Source organism: Castanea sativa, chromosome 2 (genome assembly GCF_040712315.1).
Source record: "Castanea sativa cultivar Marrone di Chiusa Pesio chromosome 2, ASM4071231v1".
In the NCBI taxonomy this organism is placed as follows: Eukaryota; Viridiplantae; Streptophyta; class Magnoliopsida; order Fagales; family Fagaceae; genus Castanea; species Castanea sativa.
In genome coordinates, this window is record NC_134014.1 from 192,079 (window position 1) to 199,627 (window position 7,549).

Genomic DNA, 7,549 nt, shown 5'->3' on the forward strand with positions numbered 1-7,549 from the left:
ATGCAGGGTCTTTAATGTGGAGGTAGCAGCCTTTTTCTTAGATATTTCTCTCACATCCTTGCTTCTAAAGGGTGCTTGGATCACCCTCTTACCTATTAGTTTTTCCAGAATTCTGCCTCTAACCCGTTTAGCAAGTCCTAGGGTCATTGCTGGGCCTATCCAAGGAGACATTCCTCCTCGGACAACTCCTCGGACCTTTACAGTGCAGACTGACTTATGGACCTAAAGGTCCTAATCAAAACAAACTGGTACCAGCCAATAAGGCCCAAAGCCCAAAATGTTTATTCAAGAGTTTTTACCCCCCACAGCAGGCCAAGACATATGGAGGTCCATCATGCCACTCATACATTTTTGGATGGTTGAAGGCCATCACCCCGAATGTGTTCTCCGACAGTTTGGGATGAAGGAAGACATACCGGTCAATGTCGATACTTCAATCGAACTCCATAAGATAACACTCCAGGGCAAGCACGAAAAAAACTAGGCTGAAGAACATGCCACGCATATTGCTAGATGGGCTGCGCACGCCACAATTACTGAAGCACCGCCTTTTCATGGGGTAATGAGCTACAATGACAAGTATATGGCGTGATATCATCCCATCATTATTCGGCATATTACAAAAGAGACCTCGTACTGGGACACTTTGGTAAGTTTACAAAGACTGTTCTATTATAATTGTACCTCGCTTCGCATAGTTTAGTTCAACCTTCTAACACTACTCTTGCATACTTGTGACAAGTTGAATCACAGTTGAGGATTATGGCGAAGTGCGAACTAGGGTCCGAGATCTACACTGAATGTATTAATGCCTTGCAATCTATTGAAGAGATCGGTTAGTTGACCTTGGATGATGCATGCACTGCGAGCAACACAAGTGAACCGGCTGTAGGGCGTGGTCGGCAAGAAGGTCGACGTCAAGGGCATGGAGGCCGTCAATCTAGTCAGCGTCATACATCTAGCCAACGTCCCATAACTGGTCACCGTCACACATCAGTTGGGCGTCACACACCCGTGCATGACCACACCATGGACGAGACAAGTCAGACAGCAGATGATATGTGTTTCGACACTAGTTATGACATGGGCTCCATGGCACATGATGATGCAGGTCCACATCCATGGTTCGTGATGATAACTGCCCACCCACATCCTCTACTACATCTCCGTTGTCCACTACATCTCCCTCATCGACTACCGACACTGCCCCCGTAGATGTACGTGGTAGAGATGAGATGAGATTCATGCCCACCCCTAGGCTACCCACCCTTGGTGCCATCCAGACAGAGATACCTACCCCCCCCCCCACCAGAGGCTTCACACATTGAGGATCGGCCGCGAAGGCCGTAACGGACACGGACACGGACACATCCTCCTGACTGTGGGACTGGACATGGTACTATACATTGATTTAATACCGATTACATATACATCTCTTTATAGTTAAATGATTTGCATAATACTATTTGCTTGTGTTCTTTTCAGGCAAGGTGAGACCAGTCAAGGAACCAATGAGGAGAAGAAAACGAGGATGATTTTCTTGATGGTATTTGGAGTGTTGTAAAGGTATAGTGCTTGAGATCTTTTCTGGGTTTAATTTTTTCTTTATGTTTTGTACTTCTGATTTCGTTTGCTTGCTTTGTTGTACTGATCTTGGGTGGTGAAAGTTTGGTCTTTTTTATTTTTATTTTTATTTTATTTTATGAAAGATTGATTCTTGCATTGATGGGTGATGCTCTCTTTTGTTAAAATTGAAAGCTTTTTTGCTTTGGAGTCTTCCCTCTTACTGTTTCAATTTATGTTTTGAATCTCACTAGTCATACTATAGAAGTTGTTTATCCATTAGCATATTACCATCTTGAACCAAATCTGTGATTTTCTTTTCCACTATGAAGTTTCAGCATTTTTTCAAATAGTATTTACACAACTTATATTGATTCACATTTGGATGGATTCTTGAAATTTATGATAAAAAATTCTTGGTCTTTTTGGTAAGACTGGTTGTTTTGGGTTCTGGGCATTCCCAAACACCTGCAAATGCATGTTCATGATGACATGAGTGACGTCTATTCTGTGGATTAGAGTTCTTTCAAATCTAATTAAACTCATGGAAGTGTACCTATTTTCAGGGCCCATATTTGCACCAAACAAAAACTCACCTACAAAGAGTTTTAGGAGATGAGAATGTTTTGGTTGTCAAGCTTGTTGAAGAGGTGGCAGACTGGAGACAACTGGATATTTCCTGGGATTCTTATTCCATGTACAATAAGATTGCAAGAGAAGGGATTACTGTTGGTATTTATTGCTATCGGTTTTTTGGTGAGCCTTCTTTTAATGCTTTTGGAGAGATGAACTTTTAAAATTTTGGTTTGTTTTGTTTTATTGCAGTTACTTTTCATTGTTATTCCAATTGTACTATAGATCTGAAGCAGTCAAGTCAGGATGTGTCCTTGATACTTTTTTTAATTTCAATATTAAACATCTAAAAGCAAGTCTCGAAACCCTTATATTCTAAACTGCTACTTTTCTTGTTGATCAAAGGCATGGACTTCCTCAAGTTTGATGGTTAATGAGTGTGATGTCCTTGTTTAAAAGGACCATGGGTTTATAAAGCATGTTAGAGTAAGAAAGACTTTTAAATTATCTAAAACAGAAATTAGCACTCTGGAGTGTGAGTGTGAAAGTACAGATTCACTTTCAGACGCATGTGCAGGAAAATTCAAGTTCATCCCTCCATAATTCTTTTTATATGAATTGTATCAATTTTGTATAATGTTTTTTTGCTATCGTGGGTTCAAGCTCAGGAATCAGCATCTCCAACATACCTTCTTGATTTGTTTTCTTCAACTTTAATTATTTAACTTGTATTCCTTTCTAACGTAATCATTATGGTTCACATACACAGTTTGGGATGCCAAACAAAAGGCCGTTGCAGCTATATACGGGGATTTTAAGGAGTCTTATGCAGAGTTGCCGCGTTTTTTGGCAAGACTTAAGGATGCAAGTCTAGGTACAAAGTATAAGTTAGTAGTGGACGATAATTATGAACGGGGAACCTGTACATTCAAGTCCGTATTTTGGGGTTTCGTCCATGTATTATTGGGTTCAAGAACTGTAGGCCTGTGATTAGCATTGATGCAACTCACCTCTATGGAAAATATAAAGGGAAATTGATGATTGCAATGGCGACAGATGCTAATAATAAGATTTATCCACTAGCCTTCGCCGTTGTTGAGAGCGAGAGCACAGAGACTTGGGGTTGGTTCTTGGCTTGTATAAGAAGGTATGTTACTAACCGGAGACACCTGTGTGTCATATCAGATAGACACCCTGGGATACAAGCTATCTTCAGAGACACTAATCGAGACTTTTTGTAGCCTCCCATGACAGAACATCGTTACTGCCTTCGTCATCTATGTAGTAACGTCAACACTAGATGGAACAATGAAACTTTAAAGAATCTAGTGTGGAGGGCAGCAAGTGCTACCTAGGAGCAAAAGTTCAATGCCACCTTCGATTTAATTGAGAATGTGAACCGGGATGCGCACCAATATCTGAAGGATGTGCCCAAAGAGAAATGGGCTCTAACTTTTGACAAGGGTTACCGTTATAGGGCGATGACTACAAACGTCTCCGAATGCTTCAATGGTGTTCTAAAGGGTGCTCGTAGCCTGCCTATTACGGCAATGGTGAAATACACATAGTTCAAACTGAATGCTTATTTCGATGATCGTCGCAATAAGAGCATAGAGCAGTTGAATTCGAGGAAAAAATGGTGTAAATATGCTTTGGATATCTTCATGAGAAATAAGGAGAAGGCGGAGCATCACAGGGTGACGAGATTGAGTGCACAACAACAATCATATCAAGTAGATACACCGCATAATCAAGGGACTGCTGGACATGGGGATCACACACATGGAGTTAATTTGCTGCAAATAACTTGCACAGGTCAGAAATGGAAACTGTATAAGATACCATGTTCACATGTCATTGCAGTTTATCAGTTTGTATTAGGTATCGACATGATACAAAGCAGTACATTGACCTATGCTACAGCGTAGACGCACTGCTCCTGAGCTATGCTCCCATTTTCCCAAAGAAACTCGAAGGGTCCTCCCTAACCCCCAATTGATCGAGAGAAAGGTCGCCCTGTCTCAACATGAATCAGGAATGAGATGGACGAGGGCAGGAAACGGCTTAGAACCACACCATGGAAGGAGGGGGGGAGGAAGGTGCAATGCGGGTTATGTGACCAAGAGGGGCGTAACCGAAGAACATGCCCTAAGCAGAACGAGGCCCCGACAAGTGGTGGTCTTGCGGACTAGGTACGCTAAGTTTGAACTGTGGCATCCTTCTAATTCTTGAACGTGCAGAGTACAAAATTTTTTTGACTATTGTAAATGTACATGCATCTTTTATCTAATATGGCTTACTTCTGAGAAATTTTGGTTTGAATTTTAGATTATTTATCTTACCACGTAAAAAAAATTTTCCCAAACTTTATTGTCTTATCAAAAGGTGACCAAACTTCCTGATCACGGCCTAATTTTACACCAACTCAAATTGGGTAGTCTCCATAGCTGCCTGATTTTATATTATCAAAAAGTCATGGATATTAGCCAAAGTTAAAACTGTGAGCATGAATTTGTGGAGGCTACCAGGCTTTTTCACATGGATCTTGAGAAATTGAGATACCAGGATCCATCATGTTGCTTATCATCTTATAAGTGCCTAATGTCTTTATATCTGATAAATTATGTTGGTTTGATTTGTTTCTTCTTCTTTTTTTCCTTCTCAGCCCATAGATGAAGAGGTGGAAGGTTGTTTTGAAGAATTTTATGAGGATGTGCATACAGAGTTTGGGGAAATTTTAAATTTTAAGGTTGTTGACTGCTGTCCATGCATTTTTTTTTAAGTCAAATATGTTAGTAACGTGTTCTCACCTGATTGTGGGATGTTGTGTTTTTGGATGGTTGAGGATTATTACAAATATGTGTCCATAGCTCGGTTTGTTGGTTGAGGATTATTACAAATATGTGTCCATTGAACAACTTGTTGGTTGAGGATTAGGGTCTCCAAGATGGAATAATATAAGTGAAACTATAATCATTAGATGTGTAGTATAAGTGAAACTATAAGTGACATGGTGTTGAGAGGAAAGTGAAACTATAATCATTAGATGAAAAAGTGAAGTGGAATGATTTGGCTACAGATGTGTAGTAAATCAGTTTATAATTTTCATTATTTGTTTGTCTGTCACGTTCAGATTTTATCTCCCTATTTGTTTTAACCCTTAATGCTCTTTACAACATGAAATATTTGTTTTTCTAAATGCAGTGATTATATGTTGGTGAAAATGTATATTTATTCAACCTGCATTTATTTATGATTACAACATGCTGAAAATTTGTCTTGTCCTGTTCTTTTTAAAATTATGATTCCCTTCTAAATAAATGGTCTTTTTTTGCCCCTAAGGAATCAAATGAAAATCTGGAGGATGCTAGCAACGAACTGATTCTCACTGATGATGATGAGGTTGGGTTCCAAATAGGGGAAGTCTTTGCCCATGTGTCAAAGGATGAAGTGGAGGCCAGGATAGAACAGATGAAAGAGGTGACTAGCAAGAACTTGGAAAAACTGGAGGAAGAGAAAGATTCTGTAGTTGCACAGATGGCCGAATTGAAAAAGATTTTGTATGGGAAGTTCAATGACTCCATCAATCTAGAGGAGGATTGATATGGATAAGTTGTAATTTTCCTATAGTTTGGTTGCTTGTTCATGTTGGTGACATGATTCCCCTTGTTGCTATGTAATTAGAGAAAATGACTTGCTGAAAATTCTATTACCCCGGTTGTCATCACCATTGTCTTTAGATAGTTCAATTAATTAGTGAATGTTTATCAGTCTTTTTGTCATGTAAAATGACTTGGTTTCTTACGCTTAAATTTTAAACGTATTTTGTTTCATGAAAGTATTTTATTAGTAGTTTTTATTTTCGATTTATGTATTAATTATTTTGATTTAGTTTATTTATTTATATCCTCTACGGGAGGATGCCTTACATAAAAAAGATAGACAATCAAACCTATTTCTCGATTCAATAAAAGCCCAAACAAATGAATAGGGTGCCGGGGTGGGGTGAACTAGACTAGGATGGAGTCTCATCCAAGCTGATGGGTCACACCTATTTCCCTTTATTTATAAAGGTGATTAAGCGAATTTTTTTTTTTTTTTTTTTTGTAATTTCGACAACAGGTTAAATATTCTTCATAGTGTAGACATTTGACTATTTGAGTAACAATTCAAAATTCAATACTTCCCTTTTTTGGCCCAAAATAAATTCACTACTAATTTTTGCTGAAAGTAAAGGTTATTTTTTGGCTATTGTGCTATATATTTTTTTGCACGGTTAATCCGTACATCTTCATTTTGTGCATGGAATACCTTTCTATTCTTATACAAGAAGAGCAAAGAACCAAAAGATGGAAAGGGAATGTGCGTCTAGGTCTAGTTCTATTATTATAACACACAGATTAGCTTAGTTCTCTTTATAAAAAATTATTAGGTACTCTCGCAGTGTAGTAACATTGTACTTATTATTGCAAACTAGCCATGTCAAAATGCCATCCTTTTGGTCCTTGATATATTCTATAGCGTTTCGGCATGATGCACTCAACAAATTCGGGCCAACACAGATTAATACTCGAGTTTCATGGACTCGGGTACTTCTAACACAGTACCTGAGTCCATGAAACTCGAGTATTAATTGGCATGATGCGCACAAGAAATTGCGGCCAACCTAGATTGATACCCGAGTTTAGTGGACTTGGGTACCACACTATACAGTACTCGAGTTCAGGAAACTCGAGTACTAAGTGGCATTTTTAAATCCCAAATGCCATGTCACTCATGCCACGGTGGAACTAGAAAATAGGATACTCGAGTTTGGTGAGCTCGAGTACTAGAAAAAGTGGTAGATCGCCATTTATTTCCAAAACAGTGTTTTTTGGCTAAAAAGTTTATGGAAAGGTGGTATTTGGCCATTTTGGCCCAATGTGTAGTCTGTCTTTACTGTTTAGTCACTCCACTCGGCCATTTCTGACTGAGGATCACCTACTTTTGGATAAAAGAAGAAATAGAGAGAGAGAAGGTTCAAGGTATTGACTTTTCAGTTTATGGGTCATCAAAAGTAGTCGGAACTCAAGCACCTGTAAAATTGGGCTCTCTTTGTGCTGCTGATGACAAAGAATGAAGCTTAAGTTGCCCTGGTATACCAATTCATATTATCAGTGCCACTGTATCTTGTTGGTGTGGAGCATAGGGGTATGTTTACATTTTCAGATAGTGAGCTATTAAATTAATATCCTACTATATATGTATTTATTGTAATAAAGGTGCACATATTCTTGTATTTTCTTGCCTTTTAGATGGCGGACCTTTGCTGTTTGGCCATGACTTATTTTAAAGTTACAAACTTTCTCAACCATTCCATGTCAATGTATTTTCAGCCTGCTAATAAATATCAACCATTTTTTTGGTACTCATT

The 7,549-nt window shown here is 38.7% G+C and overlaps 1 pseudogene; it reads left to right on the plus strand.

Moving 5' to 3' along the window:
* LOC142624229 (GDP-mannose 3,5-epimerase 1-like) overlaps positions 1-7,255 on the plus strand; it is a 29,560-nt pseudogene extending 22,305 nt beyond the window's left edge.
* Positions 7,256-7,549: the final 294 nt, after the last annotated feature.